Source organism: Octodon degus, unplaced genomic scaffold, assembly GCF_000260255.1.
Source record: "Octodon degus isolate 3935 unplaced genomic scaffold, OctDeg1.0 scaffold00027, whole genome shotgun sequence".
NCBI classification, from domain to species: Eukaryota; Metazoa; Chordata; class Mammalia; order Rodentia; family Octodontidae; genus Octodon; species Octodon degus.
Genome location: NW_004524603.1, coordinates 5,383,881 through 5,401,120, shown reverse-complemented (window position 1 = coordinate 5,401,120; position 17,240 = coordinate 5,383,881). Strand labels below are relative to the sequence as shown.

Sequence of the window (17,240 nt, the reverse complement as noted above, 5' to 3'; positions counted from 1 at the left end):
CCTAGGACCTTGCACTTGCCAGGCAGGCACTTATGCCTGCTGAGCCATCTTCCAGGGCCTCTATTTTTAAATTTTTTTTTAATAAAAGCAACTCTACATTTATTGGCCTTCAGTAAAAACATAAGGGTAATCAAAACAATATGAACAAAAGATTTACAAACACTCCCAGGGCAAACCACTTAAACAATTGTCTTTTTACATATCATCATAATTGCCACTTCCTCACTTCCCTGTTTGAATTCATTGATCATTTCTAGTTGGAGACACTTTGTAGCAGAGTAATGTTATCTCCTTTCAGCATGATCCGACCCAGTTGTTTCCTTGACTTTGTTTTAGAATGAATTTCTTCTGCATCATCTAATACAAGGTTCATGTACTCATCAAAACCAATAATACAGCCCTCTATCCGCATATTCACTTGCTCATACAGCCACTCCTGGATCCGGGATCTATTCTGCAAGCATCTGAAGATGAGGCTGATGGGCTGCACCACCACCTTCTGGACTTTCTGGCCCTGACCCCGGTACGCCATGGCGGAGCCCGACAAGACAACGCCAGCCACCACGCTACCTCTAGCGGCAACTCGTTTTTTTGTGGGTTTTTTTGCGGAACTGGGGATTGAACTCAGGCCCTTGCCCTTGCTAGGCAAGCACTTATTCTACTGAGCCATCTCCCTAGCCCCCTATTTTTTAATTTTTAAAAAATATTTTATTTGCTTTTTTTTTTCTTTTTGGCAGAACCAGAGATTGAACTTAGGCCCTTGCACTTGCCAGACAAGCACTTATTCTACTGAGCCATCTCCCCGGCCCTTTTATTTATTTGGTACAGCTCACTACGCAGCTCTAACGCCTCGTGATTCTCCTGTCTCAGTATCCTCAGTGCTGAGATTACAAGCATGCGCCATCATGCCCAATTTTGGTGGCTTGCACAGTGAGCCCAGGCTTTCAGGGGCTGGCACAGCACGTGGTACTGATATAGGGAAAAAATTGATCTCGGTGGATGACCTCCAAAAGATATGGGGGAGGCGGCCAGGAAGATGGCTCAGCAGAGTAAGTGCTTCCCTGGCAAGCGCAAGGGCCTGAGTTCAATCCCCAGTTCTGCCAAAAAAAAGATATAGGGGGAAAATGTAACTCCCGATCTGAAAGGTACCTGGGATGAGTTCATGTTCTCTAAAACTCAAGAATGAATGTTAGGAACAAATGGAGGTTATGAGCAGACTATATTTATTGGGAGAAAGAAAGCTCCTGTTCAAGACAGGTACAGGATCCCCCCCCTCCCCCTCCAGCGGGTGATCCCTGGGAAGCTGTCTCTTCCGGGGACTTTTATAGGGAAAACCATGTAGTGAGGCGGGTCTAAGGCAGTGGAGAACATGGAAACTTGCTTAGGTGGACATGAGGCGAGACAAAACTATGTATGGCCAACCAATGAGGTTACAAGCACCATTGCTCAGGTAAAATTGATTAAATCCAGGACCACATGGGGAAGCGAGTCCCGCAGCAAGCGGGCAGGGATATGGGGCAGGGTCTCTTCCTGCTGGGGGTTGGGTCAGTGACTCATTTGGGCCCTTCAAGGTGATTGATACCTCTTTAGAATATCAATCCCTGATGCCCACCCCTGGGGAAGTATGTGGCTGTATTTGTTTCCTCTTTGGACTTGAGGTCTGGCGCACAGCTGGGAGTGTCTGTCTCTTCCAAGTTGTCACCTTGTCTTCCATACTACATCCTTGAGGGCCTGGCCCTGCCTGACTGCCTGTAATATTTCCATCTCATTCAGCTGCCTACAGCAGTACTGGGGATCGATCCCAGGACCTTGTGCTTCCCAGGCAGGCACTTAGGTCAGTGAGCTACCTCCCCGGGCCCCTGGGGCTGTAATACTGCTTTCTAACAAGGGAATAATAATTACAGCCAGGGCTCAGGGGACAAAGACTGTCTCCTGAGAAGAGATTTTCCCACACCTTTCTATGAGGTGAGTAGCAGTGTGCTGACTCTAGGAAGTCCTGCTAGTTGGCTGAATACTCCTGAGGTGGGGGAGGGGGTGGGAGCAGCAAGCGGGAGACCAGGGTGCCCACTAACAGTTAGAAAAGCCAGCGGTTGGGGCCGGGGAGATGGCTTAGTAGAATAAGCGCTTCCCTGGCAGGCGCAAAGGCCTGAGTTCAATCCCCGGTTCCGCAAAAAAAAAAAAAAAAAAAAAGTACAGAGAAAAGCCAGAGGTTGAGCTGGGAAGATAGGTCGGAGGTCTAAGCACCTGCCCAGCAAGCGCAATGACCTGGATTGGATTCTGGGTACCATGTGCCGCTCCTGCCACCAAAGCTGGGCGTGGTGGCGGATGCCTGTAATCACAGCACTGGGGAGGCTGAGACAGGAGGATCAATAGGAGTCTGAGCTGCGTAGTGAGGCCCTGTACCAAATAAATAAAAGATTAAAACAATATGTCATGGTTTGTTTATAGGTGTCCCCCCAAAGCCTCATGCAGTCTTGGGGTGGCTTCTGGAGTTTCTGATTGATTACTGTGGGTGTGGATGCGGCCCCTGCCCTGGGACAGGTAATTTGCATTTCAGTGTAAGGAGGAAAGAGAAGCCAGCTGCTTGAACTGCTGCTACCCCTCCTTTTGTGTTCTTGCTCTTTGCTGCCACCATGAACTGCTGCCCTCTGCCAAGTGCCAGGCTGCCTTGAAGCTAGCTGAGTAGAGACTGAAACTTCCAGTAACTGTGAGCGGAATAAACCTTTCCTTCCTTGAATTTGGATGTCGGGTATTTGTCCCAGCAACGAGAGAAGAGTAACTGGGACATATGTATCTTCTAAAAAAAGAAAAGCCAGAGGTCACCTGTTTGCAGGTGCTGGGCGGATAGCTCCCCGGAGGAGACAGCTCGCTTCTGCCTGCTGTGACCCCAGGGCACATCCTGACCCCAGGGCCCACCAGAGTCTGGAGGAAGTCCAGAGCCTGAGATTCCAGACCTATACCCCAGAGAGCTTTCAGCAGACACCAGGCAGTTGCAAGATCCTCCCACAGGGGGCATTTGCTGGACTGGCAGGTCAGAGAGACAAGTTCTCTTGGGGTGGGGGTTTAGGGGTGTGGCTGCAGGGCTGACCCTGCCTGGGGGAGGGGCAGCTGGCCCGAGCCCCCACCGGTGATACAGGGGCAGGATATAGGGGCGATACGGGACTTCCAAATCATCCAAACCACAAGAGGGAAGTTGACCTCCTGCCCCCTGGATGGGCACGTCTGGTTCATCCTTCTCCAGACCCCTATGGAGTAAAGCCCCAAGGCGAGGGGGTGTAAAGCGGAGCAGAGCTGTAGCTAGCTGTTGAGGTTGCAAGTACAGTTGCGTAGGTGATGGCAGTCAGGTGGGCGACGGCAAGGTGCTATGAGGCGGGCCAACGCTATGGCCAAGCAATCAGGATGAGTGGAGGCGCGTAGGTGTTTTGTTTTGTTTATGAGTCAAGGTCTGTCTTGCCATGTAGCCCAGGCTGGCCTCAAACTCCTGGTGATCCTCCTGCCTCAGCCTCCTGGTGCTGGAATGAAAGTGTGTGCCACGATGCCCTGCTCACTTGGGTCATTTTTTTTTAATTTTAGGGAAGGGTCTACAGGGTGTTCAGGGTCTCACTACTAGATCAGACTTGCAGTGATTCTCCTTTTTACAGCCTCCCAAGTGCTGGGACTTTTTTTTTTTTTTTTTTTTAGCAGAACCGGGGATTGAACTCAGGCCCTTGCACTTATTTTACTGAGCCATCTCCCCAGCCCCCCCAAGTGCTGGGATTACAGCTGTGCACCACCACACCCAGTCTCCATTGCTCTCTCAGCACACCCTGGGGGCGGGGCCAGCACAGCAGGCCGGGGGATCAAGCCCCCAACCCCTGCTCCTGCTTGCAGGCACTTTAATCTGCTGAGCTATTTGGCCGGCCCTTCTTTTTTTTTTTTTTTTTTTTTTTTTTAATCTGCATTGGTACCACGGATCAAATGCAGGACCTTTCGCTTTCAAGGCAAGCACTTATTCCACTGAGCTATCTCCCCGCCCTTCACTGAGGTCATTTTGATTTAATGGAAATCAAATGGGGAAGCAAGTCAAGTAGCAAGCACACAGGGGACCATGGAGGGAGGGTGGGTCAAGGAGTTTGGCCCCCTCCTGAGGTGAGCAATGCCTAATGAGATGTCCCTCATGGCTGCTCATCCCTAGGGAAAGTGTGCCAGTGTGGTCATTCTCTGTCCTGAGGCCTGACCTTCCAGGAATGTGCCTCCTGCCCCAGCTGTCTTCTGCATTGACTCCTCAAGGGCCCAGCGCCATCTAACTGCCTACAATCAATCTCTCTCTCTCTCTCTCTCTCTCTCTCTTTCTGAGAGGGTCTCCCTATGCAGTTCAGGGTGTCTTGAGCTCACTTTGTAGCCCAGGCTGGTCTTGAATTCACAACAATCCTCCTGCCTCAGCCTCGCAAGTGCTGGCTGCCTATGTCAGGAAGCCTATGATTGGATTAAGGCCACTGGGAGGAGCAGCATCCCATGGAGGATGGGACATTTGAGACCTTGATGATATATTTTTTTTAATTAATCTGTTTCAAACTTTATTCCCAGGCTTCTCCAGCTTAATTGGCTGCAAAGAATGAATTGTATGTAAGCAAAAACTGAAAAGAGCTGCAGTGTCCAAGGGGCTTGGGCTTAAAAATATTAGAAATCTAGATTTTATCAGATCCATTAACAAAAACAATTTTAAAAAGCAGTCATAATATAAAATAGTAGCTCCCAGCAATTTCTTCCAAGTTTGATATTTTTCAGAAGCTGACTTAGTTCAGTTTGCCTCATTCTTAGACGCCTCATCGAAATTCTCCAGAAGATCTGGAACCTCGTCATCAGCCTCTTCTCCAGCAGCAAGCGGGGCTTTTCCATCCACAGATTGTCTGGGCAGAGCTTCAGCCAGCCTCCTTGAGCTGGTCACACTGCCTGCACCAGGCTGGTTCAAGCCGCTGGGTAGCATTTCTGTCGGTTGTTTCGTCTCAGCATGGCCTGGAATGGTGAAAGTGTTTGCTGCCAGAGATGCCTGGACTTTTGGGTTGTTGGAAGTGGATAACTGTTCCCTGGTTTGTGAACATATTCACTTCTTCAATACTGGAGATGTTGTTTACCCCTGACTTCTTTAATTAGAACTGAAGTTCTTTATCACCTACTGGGGCTGTTCTATGAACCACCTTCTTCTTTCTGTGAGCAGTTCCTTTCCCACCAATGTGCACTTGTGCCTGCAGTTTGGCGAGTTTTTCCTGGTTCATGATAGTTTCTTTCATCTTGTCGGAGCAGAGCGGGGCACTAGGGCTGGTGCTCAGGGGGTCTGGGGCGGACCAGCTGAGATTAGGGGCACACATGCAGGAACCCAGGATGGCAGCTAGAGCAGACCTTGATGTTGTGTTACTGGATGTTTTTGGCAGTGTGAGTGTGTGAACCCAGCACTGGTTGGGGCTCAGGCAGAAGGTCACAAGTTTGAGCTCAGCCTGGGCAACTTGGTGTCTTCATGAGAACTTGTCTCAGAAAATAAAGATAATTTTAAAAGGCTGAGGATGTAGTTTAGTGCCAAGGTCTCAGGTTCAAACTTCAGTACCAAAAGAAAAAAAAAGTGTGGGGGGGTATGTGTGGCATCTCAGAAAAATTACTAAACACTGAGAGTGCCAGAGCTGCTCAAGAAGCAGAGAAAGGAGCGCCGCCAAGTGCCAGCCCAGCCTGGGCACTGAGGTGAGATCCTATCTCAAAAATAAAAAGTGCTGTGGCTGTATTCAGTGGTAGAGCGTTTGCCTAGCATGCTCCCTAAGAGCTCAGGGCACAGAATTTGGCGGAAGGAAAAGGTTTATTTGAAGCTTGTGCTTGTGCTGAAGGAGATTCGGGGCCTGGAACCTCTGTCTCCTGATGCTCAGGGCCATAGGTGTTTTCAGGTGATGAGAACAGCGGAGAAACAGGCAGAAGGAAGAAGGGCAAGGGGCTTTATTTTCTTTGAGGACACGGGAGAGAATGTGGGAAGGATGAGGCATTCTCTCTCTATTGGAGAAAGGGAGCCTTTTGCTGGGGTGGGGTTTATTTATTTATTATTATTTTTTTTTGGTGGAACCAGGGATTGAACTCGGGCCCTTGCACTTGCCAGGGAAGCACTTATTCTACTGAGCCATCTCCCAGGTCCCCAGGGGTGGAGTTTAGAGGGGATGTTTATCTATACCTGAGAAACTGATTGGGTGGGAAGGGTGAAAGTAAATTATGTCCTGGGCTGAGCAGGAGAACAAGGGGGGAGGTGATCTTGGGAAGATGGGCTTTGTTTTGAGGGCATTGGCCATATTAGATTACCACCAGGATGATTTTAAATTTTATTTATTTATTTATTTATTTGTGTGTGTGTGTGTGTGTGTGTGTGTGTCCAGCTCAGCCCACCAGGGGGCGGGGCTGGCTGGCATGTGGTGCTGGGGATTGAACCGCGGTCCCTGTGCTTTGTTAAGCTTGTTCTAAGTAGGTGCTTTAGACCACTGAGCCATCTCACCAGCCCCACCAGGATGATTTTAGCAGTTCATAGTAGGGCCAGAGCTTGTCATTCCCGTCTTTTGGTTGCTATAAAAAGGGGCATCGAGACTCTTAGACTGCTTCCTGCTGAGCGGGGGTGTCGTCTTGGGGGCTAGGAGGGTTGGCAGGGTGATGGTTCATGCCCATGAGTGCCAGGTGTCTCAGCCAGGACTAGAAGCTCTTCATTAGTGAAGGCTCGCATCCGAGACTGAAGGAACCTAGGGGTTTTGAACCTCTAGTTAGATGGAGAAGCATAAGTGACAAGAGCTGTGAAGACCATTCAGGAGTCACTGGCTCAGGATCAGGAGGGACAGAGTCGTCGGGTGGAGTGGAGTTGTCTGAGTATCGCTTGACTCAGTGATGTGGAACCAGAAGGGCAAGCTGGCGCTGTTGAGAGGATGACCAAATGGGGGTCCTGTCCACGCTGGCTCTAATCCTGTAGGTTTAGGGGATTTAAGATAGATGAAGTCTCCAGGGGATATAGATGGCATCAATTGAGTGGTGTCCACTGGTTGTGGAAGGCACGAGTCTGCATGCTGTCGTAGCAAGTATTGAGGGAGAGGACGGGAAGAGAGTTAGCGAGAGGGGAAGGCTGTCAGGAGCAGAAGGTGGTGAAGCAAGAAGGGTTTCCCACACATGAGCTCAAGTGGACTCCGAAAGGTGAGTGCCCTGGGGAGGGTCCTGAGTCTGGTGAGGGCTAAGGGAAGGAGCTGAGGCCAGGGCAAATGGGGGAGTTCTAGGATAAGTTTTGTGAGATGAGTCTTTAGTAGCCCATTTGCCTTTTCTACCTTGCCAGAGGACTGTGGGTGATAAGGTATGTGCAAGTGTCAAGGGATGTTGGGACTAGAGGCAGCCTGTTGAGTGACTTGAGAGATGAACTATCTGACTGGACAGTTCAGGGCAGCCTAAATCTGGGGATCATCTCTTGTAGGAGAATCTTTGTGACCACCTCTGTGCTTTCCCGGAACAGTAGGAAAGCCACTGTCCCACCCTGAGAAGGTACAGACAAAAGGAAATAGATACCTGTACGTTTTGTGCCGGGGCATACGTGTGAAGTCTATCTGCCAGTCTTCACCTGGGCTGTGTCCATGAAGCTGGTGAGCTGGGAAGGAGGGAGGTGGTAGACATCCCTGAGGAGAGGTCTTGGCCCAGAGTTGGCAGTGGTGAGTAACCTAGGCAATGATTTTTTTTTTTTTCGGTACTGGGGATTGAACTCAGGACCCTGCGCTTGCCAGGCAAGTGCTTGTTCTTCTGCGCAATCTCCCTGGCCCCGAATGATGGTTTTGAGAGAGGGGTGCGTGGTGATAGGAGCTAAGAGTTCATATAGTGCCTGGGTGCCGACATGAAAGCAATTGTGTGAGCTGGTGATAACAGCATGTGCTCGCGGGTCCGGGAGAAGCTTTGACCCTTGGGAGATCCATCCCTGTACATTTTGGTGATGGTCAGGCTTATGGAGCGGTTGTAGTTGTTCTGGTGAGTACTGGGGTGAGGGCATGGTCGTTGGGATGAGGGAGAGAAGGTGGGAAGAGAACGGCTGCTGGGCGGCTAATTTGGCCTGTGCATCTGCAAAAGCACTGCTTCAGGTGATGAAATCTGATGGGGTGCGGTGTCCCTGCAGTGGATGCTGCCACCTGTTTGGGGAAGTGCGCTGCCTCTAGGAGCTTAAGAATAAGGGGTGCATTGGTAATGGGAGTGCCTCAGGTACTAATGAATCCCCTTTCCTGCCAAGCGGCAGCATGAGTGTAGGATGCTGAATGCATACTTAGAGTCTGCATAAATGTTAGTAATCTTATCTTCAGTAATTGTGAGGTTGTGAGTAAGGGCTGTGAGCTCTGCCTTTTGTGAAGATGTCCCAGGTGGTCGTGGGCCTGCCTCTAGCACAGTTGATGTATTAACTTCAGCATATCCTGCCCTTTTGGGGGTGGTTGGGTTTGTTGAACTGCCATCTATGAACCATGTATCAGAGGCAGTGGGAAGAGGAGCGCTGTCAACGAGAGGGAAGGGAGACAGGGTCATCTGTGGGGTCTCAACACAGATGTGATGAGGGGCCTCATCAGAGGTAGGAAGTAAGTAGCCGGACTGAGGGGGGTTCTAGTGGAAACAGTGATGGAAGGGTCTTCTATGAACATTCGGGGGATCTGCTGTGTGCCAGAGGGAGTCATTGGAGCTGGACGTGTTTTGGGTGTGACAAGCTCATTAAGGTGATGGGGGAACTGGACCGTGAGAGATTGTCTTAAAGTGAACTTTGTGTTTTGTGTCAGTGTGGCAGCTGTGGGTTCACGGAGACATGAAGTCTCTCTGCGGGCTGTGTTGTCTAGTTGTTTAGAAAAGTAGGCTACTACCTGAAAGGATAGTCCCTTTTTATGTCTTAAAACATTTGCTATACTGTTGATACAAGGAGAAAAACTGATCTTGGGTGGGTGACCTCCAAATGACACAGGGAACCTCCAAATGACATGGGGAAAAAGGATCTCCCGGCCTGAGTTGGACGAGTTTGTATTCTCTAAAACCGAAGAATGAATTTTAGGAACAAATGGAGTTTATGAGCAGAATATATTTATTGAGAGAAAGAAAGCTCCTGTCTGAGAGAGGGACAGGAGGTGGGCTGAGTGGGTTGTTCCTGGGAAGCTGTCTCTTTCAGGGACCTTTATAGTGTGAAACCATGTGGGGTTGAAGCGGAGAGAATGGAAACTCGCTTAGGTGGATGTGGGGTGGGACAAAACTATGGTCAACCGATGAGATTACGAGCACCATTGCTCAGGTAAAATTGATCAAGTCTGGGACCAAATGGGGAAGGGTGTCAGGTAGCAAGCGGGTATGAATGTGAAACAGGACTTTATCTGGTAGCCATCAGATAAGGATTTTTTTCTGGCTTTTTCAGGGTAATGATCAATCTGGGATGCTAATCTTTAGGGAGGTTAGCATTTGTTTGGTCTCTGGCTCACAGCGGGAGCATCTGTCCCTGTCACAGTTGTAAGGCATCTTGTCCTCTGTGTTATCTCCTTCGAGGGCCTGACCCTGTCTGACTGCCTATAATATTTCTATCTAACTCAGCTGCCTACAACACTGTGGCCCTGAGAGGTGGTGTATAGGGTAAAAGGCTGAGTGGGTTTGGGTAGAGTGAGAGCTGGACCCTTAGGAGGGCCTGTTGTAGCTTGTGAAAGGAGGAATGTATAGGAGCAGCAGGGTCAAGGGGCTCTAACAGGGAACACTTTGATGTCCTAAAGAAAGGCTGTGCCAGAGAGGCGAAGTCGGGAACCCAGAGGCGGAAGAAATTGGCTACACCAAGGAAGGAGAGAACTTGCTGTTTGGTGGCCAGCACCTGAAGGTCACGAAGAGGGCTTTGTGGTCAGCAGTGATTGCAGGAGTAGTGGGAGTGAGGGTGAGTCCTAGATATTGGACTTTTGGTGAAGCTATCTGAGCCTTGGAGGGAGAGACGCAGTAACTTCATCCTGAGAGAAAATTGAGAAGAGCAGCTGTGTGTCGCAGGGCTAGGGCATGCGAGGGAGAGCAAAGGAGGGGGGCGTCTGTATATTGGAGGAGCAGGCCAAGGGGCTGAGGTCAGCAGCAAGGGCTTGGCTAAAGGAGTGGGGACCATCTCTGAACTCCTGAGGCAGGACTGACTGAGTGAGCTGCTGAGATCATGGGTGCCTGGATCAGTCCAAGTGAAGGCAAAGAGGTCTTGTCATTCGGGGTGTAAAGCAGCGGTGAAGAAGGCATATGGGTTGGAGTCTCTTCTGATGTTTGGAGCTATCAGGTATTGGGGAATGTAGGATCTTTTGAGGCACATTAGTCTAGGAGTGGCATGTGTGGCACAAGTGGGACTGAAGTGTTTTACAGTATGTGGCCGACAAGGGAAGAGGGAGGGAGGAGCTGGCTGTGCATAGAGGTTGGGTTTGTAGGATGTGCACTGTGAGGAGAGAGGAGAGAGAAGTGGAGCTTTGGAGGAGGTCTCTCCCCATGAGAGGTGTGGGACAGGTTGGGATCAAAAGGAAATTATGAGTGAGGAGCAGTGTCTGGAGTCAGCAGGGAATGGGCCTGTCTAAAAGGGGCCATGTAGGTCGGCCATCAACACCCACTATGGAGACTATAGAGCTAATACAGCGGCTTTAGAACTCAAGAAGAACACTATATGTGGTCTCTGTGTCAGCAAGAAAAGAGGTGTTTTTTTTTTTTTTAACCTGAGGTGTGCAGCGAGACTGGAGACTCTGATGTGTAACATGGAACCCAAGGTCTGTGGTTGCTCTTCAGCGGCAAGACCAAGCAGGTCAAGTATTGGCAGATTTGGCTGTAGTGAGGTTTCCTGCAAGGGCAGGGAATTAGTGGATGGCTTACCCACTCTCTGGCAGCTAGGACAATCACACCTCCAGTGACCCTCGAGCTTGTAGATGTCCCAGTGATGGCTGCAGGTTGGGGCAGTGTTGTGTCAGTGTCCTTCTCCGCTGCACGTGAAACCATCCAGGAAGGACTTGGGCGGCAGTTGTTTAAGCTCACTCAGCATTATCTTGTTAAAGTCCTGCTTTGATGGAAGTCTCCAGTGTTGCAGCCAAAAGTTGGCACTGTGTATAGTTAATTTTGGTCTCTATTATTGAAGACACAGAAAGGTGTTTTTTTTTATTTTTATAATTTTAGGGAAGGATCTACAGGGTGTTCAGAGTCTCACTACTAGATCGGACTTGTAGTGAGTGATTCTCCTGTGTTCAGCCTCCCAAGTGCTGGGATTACAGGCATGTACTGCCACACCCAGTCTCGGTTGTCCTTTCAGGGTGCCCCAGGGGTGGGGCCGGCATGGCAGGCCCTGGGGATTGAACCTCCAGCCCCTGCACCTGCTTGCGGGTGCTTTAATCTGCTGAGCTATGTGGCTGGCTCTTTTAAATTTTTTTTTAAGTTAGAAGGATTTTTTTTTTGGCTGGCTCAGGCTGCCTTAAGGGCAGATCTGGTAAGGCAGGTGGAGCCGGGGATTGAACTGCGGTATCCTGCGCCTGACTGCGTTTGCATGAGCAGGCACTTAAAAAACTGAGCAGACTAGTAGGTCCCCTAGAAAGTTAGATGAAGTAAATTTTTCTGGGGTTTGAGGGCCGAGATTTGTCTTTTTAGTTTGACATGAATGTCAGGGACAGATAGGGACATAAGATAGGAATTAATAACAATTGTTCCTTTAGGTGAATCTGGGCCTACATTAGTATATTTAGTTTGAAGCAATATACGTGAATATTAGAATTTTATCTGAGTATCGAGTACCTTGAAATACAAAGTATAACCAGAGAACTGTTATTTCTTACCAAGCATGGACATTTTAGCAGTTAAATCTCTGTAGAATGTTAACCGATGCAGTTACTTTGTTTTTGTTTTTGTTTTTGTTTTTGGTGGAACTGGGGATTGAACTCAGGCCCTCGCGCTTGCCAGGGAAGCGCGTATGCCACTGAGCCATCTCCCCGGCCCCAACTGACGCAGCTATACAAGAGCATTCTGCGTCAGTAGTCATACACGGTAGAGTAGCTTGGCAGCCAGAACAGATCACGAAATTCCCATTTTGTTGTGGAACCTCTAAATGTGATGGTGCACACACAGGATGCGTGTCACGTAAGTTTGAGTCAGAAAATTATCATTTGACTGATGACCTCATGTTGGCTTAATAGGGACCTTTTATTATGAATACCTGAAGCATAAGAGAAAGGCAGATGTTTAAATCTGAAAGAAAAATGAGGGCGGGGGAGATGGCTCAGTGGAATAAACGCTTCCCTGGCAAATGCAAGGGCCTGAGTTCAATCCCCACTTCCGCAAAAAAAAAAAAAAGAAAAGAAAAGAAAACTGATATTGTAGAATACTGTATATTTGGAAGGCATGCATCTATTTAATATGTTGGGCATCCTTTATGAATAAACCTTCTTTTAATTTTTGAAAAATCTTCGTTTTGACCAATGACCAAATTTTTAGGAGTGTCTTTTAAGGAGATTATGGGAGGTTCTTTATTGATGAACCAAGGTTGGCTACCCTTTATCCACCAATTAAGAGTCCTGTTTAATAATTTCTCCCCATTTTAATTTAATTATAAATTAATTTTGATGCCAGTTAGACCAGGTGGTAACTCAGGAGAAAACATGCTTTTAAGTTTATTTTTATTTTATTTTTGTTTTGGTGGAACCGGGGATTGAACTCAGGCCCTTGTGCTTGCCAGGGAAGCGCTTATTCCACTGAGCCATCTCCCCAGCCCCAAGTTTATATTTTTAAATAAAAAGGAACAGCTGTTTACCAAATGACATAAAAACAAACAAGTACACACAGGATACATAGTTATCTTTATAAAATGAGAGTGCACTCAGATATATTTCTAGTCAGGTTAAATTTTTTTTTTTTTTTTTTTTCAGAATCGGGGATTGAACTCGGGCCCTTGTGCTTGCCAGGGAAGCGCTTATTCCACAGAGCCATCTCCCTTGCCCCTAAGGCCGGGTTAAATTATGATGATCTTTTTTGGTTTGTAATTGTGAGAGACTGGTCAGAACTTTTGTAGGTCAATTAGCAGAGATCTCTTATAAGAATTTGGAAAAAGGCAAAAACCTCTTATTTATGGTTAATATATATGCTTAGGTTTAATGTAGCTACCAAAAAAAATAAAAAATAAATAAAAAGAAAGAAAGAAAAAAAGTAAATTTGGGTTGGGAAGACAGGTCAGTGGAATAAGTGCTTGCCTGGCAAGCACAAGGTCCTGAGTTCGACCCCTGGTATCACCAAAAAAAAAAAAAAAAAAAAAAAAGGTTAAATGTAGTGTATCAGGTTTGAGTGGGAGGATGCAAACTGAGCAGAGCCTAAGGATTAGGCACAGCGCAGTAGAGGGAGGCTGCCGTGTACAAGTCCTGGACATGTAGGCTGGCAGTGGGGGAAACTGAGGTGTCTGTTGTGGCTGTGCAGATTGTAGAGGTGGCTGAGGGGCTCTAGTCGTGTGTTTGCTCACTTGGTGGGCTGTTATCTTGTCTCTAGGTTGATGGGTGGCAGAGGGTGGGGCTCATGCTGTTGGGGAAAAAAGTGTTAAAGTGAAAAATCTGAAGGAAAAAGACCGTGGTCATAAGGTGAAGCCCCAGCCGTGGAGGAGGCGAAAGCTGCTGCAGCGAGGGGCTGCAGCGAGGGGCGGAACAGTGCTCAGGCTGTGGGTTCTGCAGGTTGGGGTGCAGGGGGTCTGATCTGACTGAGAGATCATTAGGCGGGGCAGTTGTCCTTGGTTTAGGCAACTGTGGAGAGAGAGATGGGGCTGTGAGAGTGACAGCCGGTGAGGGGCCAGAGCAGGTGAAAGGGAAGGGTCGGCGAGGCTGGAAGCCCGGGAGGCTGCAGCGGAGGAGGCTGAGGAGCTGCAGCTGGGGGGCGAGGGGGACCGAGCACCCGAGCAGCATCTTTTAGAGGATCTGAGGAAGCGGAGGGAGGGGACTGGGCGGAGCTGTGTGAGCAGAGAGTATCCGGGCCCCTCTACTGTTGAGGGACGGAGGGAGGCTGGGGGTGGGATAGGGGGTGCAGGGGAAACCTGTCCCCAAAGAGAAAGAAGTCTGGATACAGAGGATTTTCTGCCATTTGCCGGCGTGGTTATAGAAATTTTTCAAACTTTGGAGAATTAATGGATCAAAAGTTTTTTGTGTAGGTCAGTGGGTTTTATATTGTGGCCAAGCTGTCTGGCGGTAGATTAATCACTTTGGTTTTATGTACTCCCAGAGGCCGAGAGAGCCAAGATTACGGACTAGGTATCACAATGGAGTGCCTTTTGGGGGCTGGGAATGAGCATTTCCCATTGCTGATGGCAGGGGAATGTTCGGAGTGAAGGGTGTACACCCAGGGCAAAGCCAAGAAAGAGCAGTTCCCCTGAGTGATCAACTTAAGGCTGAGCAGACTTCTAAGCCAGGGAGTGGTTGTCACCAGCTCCCAAAGCGAAGAACAGCGAAGGCGAAATTCCCAAACCTTAGTCCCTCCAGTCGTCACTGGGGGCAAAGGGGGAATCCCTAGAGGCGGCTTCCAGGCATGGTTAGACTTCCGGACACAGGGCCCTGCGAATTGCCAAAGATGGCAGAGGAGTGCTCTAGGAGAAGGGTATACACCCAAGGCAAAGAGAGGCAAAGTGAAGAGAGCAAAGTCCTGAACGAGAGAACCGCAAGCTGGAGAGCTCAGCCTACCTGTGAGGTGAGAAGTGGACTGGTGTTGTACCCAAGCTGGCAATGGTGAAAGGCAGATCCTGAAGGAGAGAAGCTTGGCTGATAGGCGGGGAGCTCAGGACTCGGGGTTTGGCCCCCAGGAGCCTCACACACAGCCTATCTATCCGAGTCATGGCACCATATGATAGGTGCTTTCAGATGATCGGCGAAGCAGAGAACCAGGCAGAAGGAAGAGGAGGAAGGGACTTTACTTTCTTTGAGGACATGAGAGAGAATGTGGGGAAGGATGAGGCATTCTCTCTCTTGTTTGGAACAAAGGGAGGCTGAGGCTTTTATGGCCCTTTGCTGGGGTGGAGTTTGAAGGGGATGTTTAGATATACCTGAGAAACTGGTTGGGGATCTTCCCTGAGACAGCAGGGAAGTGTGATAGCAAATTATGTATGTCCTGGGCTGAGTTGGAGAAGAAGCGGGGAGGTGGTCTTGGGAAGATGGGCTTTGTTTTAAGGGCATCAGCCATATTAGATGACCACCATAGTAACACTAGGGTTAGAACCTATCACAGGGGAGAGCTTTTATGGCAACAAAGTGGGGTGTGACACAGGAGGTAGAGAAGATGGGGCCTCACCTCTTCAGTGCTCCCATCCTCCAGATTTACAGGCTTCCTTAGAAATTAGAACATGAAAAGGATGGGTTGTTAATGGCCAGGAAGTAAGAAGGAAGGCAGCTCGGCTGCAAACATCGTTCTTCCCCCAGGGGCAGGTCCACTGCAGCATCCCATGAGGCGGGATGAAAAGCCAACTGTGCTTGCAGCATTAATTTCTCCATGAGAGAGAGGGACAGGGTGGAAGCTGTATTTGAGAGATAATAGCCCAGAGTAAAAAATTTCCAAAGCTGATGAAAATCATGAGCTTCAGAAAGTTCTATGACTCGGGCTGAGGTGTAGCTCAGTGGCACAGTACTTACCTAGCACGTGTGAGGCCCTGAGTTCAAAGTGATGGGTTTTTCAGCAGCATAGAAAAGAGATAGGAAAGATTAAAGAAGCCTTTATTAACTCCAAAGACATGGAGAGGATTGAGGGTAGATGGGGCAGGTAGATTCTCAGGCCTGAGACGAAGAAAGCAGGGCTTTTATGGGCCTTTGGTAGAGGTGGAATTTGAGGGGATGTTTAGAAATATCTGAGGAGCTGATTGAGGTCTTCCCTGAGGTGGTGGGAAAGAGAAAGGAAACTGCACCCTGGGCTGGGTTGGAGAAGAAGGGCCGAGGTGGTCTCTGGGGAGATAAACTGTTGTTTTAAGGGCTTCGGTCATATTAGATGGCCACCATAATAATTCAGCAATTCACACTAGGGCCAGAACCTATCACCTATCAATTAGGATCCAGGCCCTGAGCTGGATTCTTTGATTTTTAGTGTGTGGACAGATTCCTGCACTCTTGTATATGATTTTTTGATTATAAAAGATTATAAAATAATATTTTTTAATATATTTGGTTGTTTAGGATAGATATACAGCTACTTTCTCTTAGTTAAATTGAGAAGAAAGGTTTGTACTAATATTGTTAAGACAAGATGTCTGCAGCTTGTCCTCTGAATAACTGCTATGAAGACAACAATATGCAATGTATTAATTATTGTAATTGCCCTACTAATCTGTTTTGAAACTGTTTCATAGCTATTGTATCTTTTTTCTCATTAAAATGAATAAAAATTAAATATACATATACACATATACATATATATGTGTATATGTATATTTGGTTGTTACAGGGTCTCGCTATGCAGGCTCTGACTCGTGGTGGTCCTCCTGCTTTCAGCCTCCCCAGTGCCGGGATTACAGGTGTGTGCCACTACACCCAGACTCTAGCAGGCTCAGCCTGCCCTGGAGGCAGGGGCAAAGCTGGCTCAGCATGTGGAGCGGGAGATCAAACCCCAGTACCTGCGCTTGCCTAAGCAGGTGCTTAGTTCACTAAGCTATCTCACTGGCTATAAAATAATCTTATAAAATGTGTCTAAAAGGGCTGGCATGATAGCTCAGTAGACTAAAGCGCCTGCTTAGGCACAGCACAGAGGCTGGGGTTCAATCCCTGGCATGTTGTGCCGGCCCTGCCCCTGGGGCGTGCTGAGAGGGCGATTGAGATTGGGCATCTCAATCACCCTCTCAGGGTGTGCACCTGTAATCCCAGCACTTGGGAGGCTGAAAACAGAAGGATCACTATGAGTCCGATCTGTGTAGTGAGACTCTGTAGACCCTGTACTAAATACATTACAAAAACCAAAAACCAGGGTTATGTTGGTCTCCTGGGGTGGGGGTGAGGGCTTCCTGATTGAATAGAGTGGTGGGTCTGTTGGGGGTTTTTCTGTTCAAGTTAGGCAGGGTCCAATGTAGTGACCTAAAAATAATAAAAAATAAAAGATACCAGGAAAAAAGCTTCACAGACTTGTAAGATTGTCACATGACCCTAGAACTAGTGAAACCAGAAGCTAACAGGATCAGCATCTTCAATGTGCTAAAAGAAAAGGCACAGATTTAATTAAAGTGCCCCCCACATTTTGGGCAGTAAGTTCCATTTACAGAATAGGGATGGCAG

General features: G+C 48.4%; 2 pseudogenes; both read right to left on the bottom strand.

Annotated features, from left to right (window-relative positions):
- Positions 1–225: 225 nt before the first annotated feature.
- LOC101568119 lies at positions 226–532 on the bottom strand (annotated as a pseudogene).
- A 4,248-nt stretch (positions 533–4,780) lies between these two features.
- LOC105741901 lies at positions 4,781–5,270 on the bottom strand (annotated as a pseudogene).
- Positions 5,271–17,240: the final 11,970 nt, after the last annotated feature.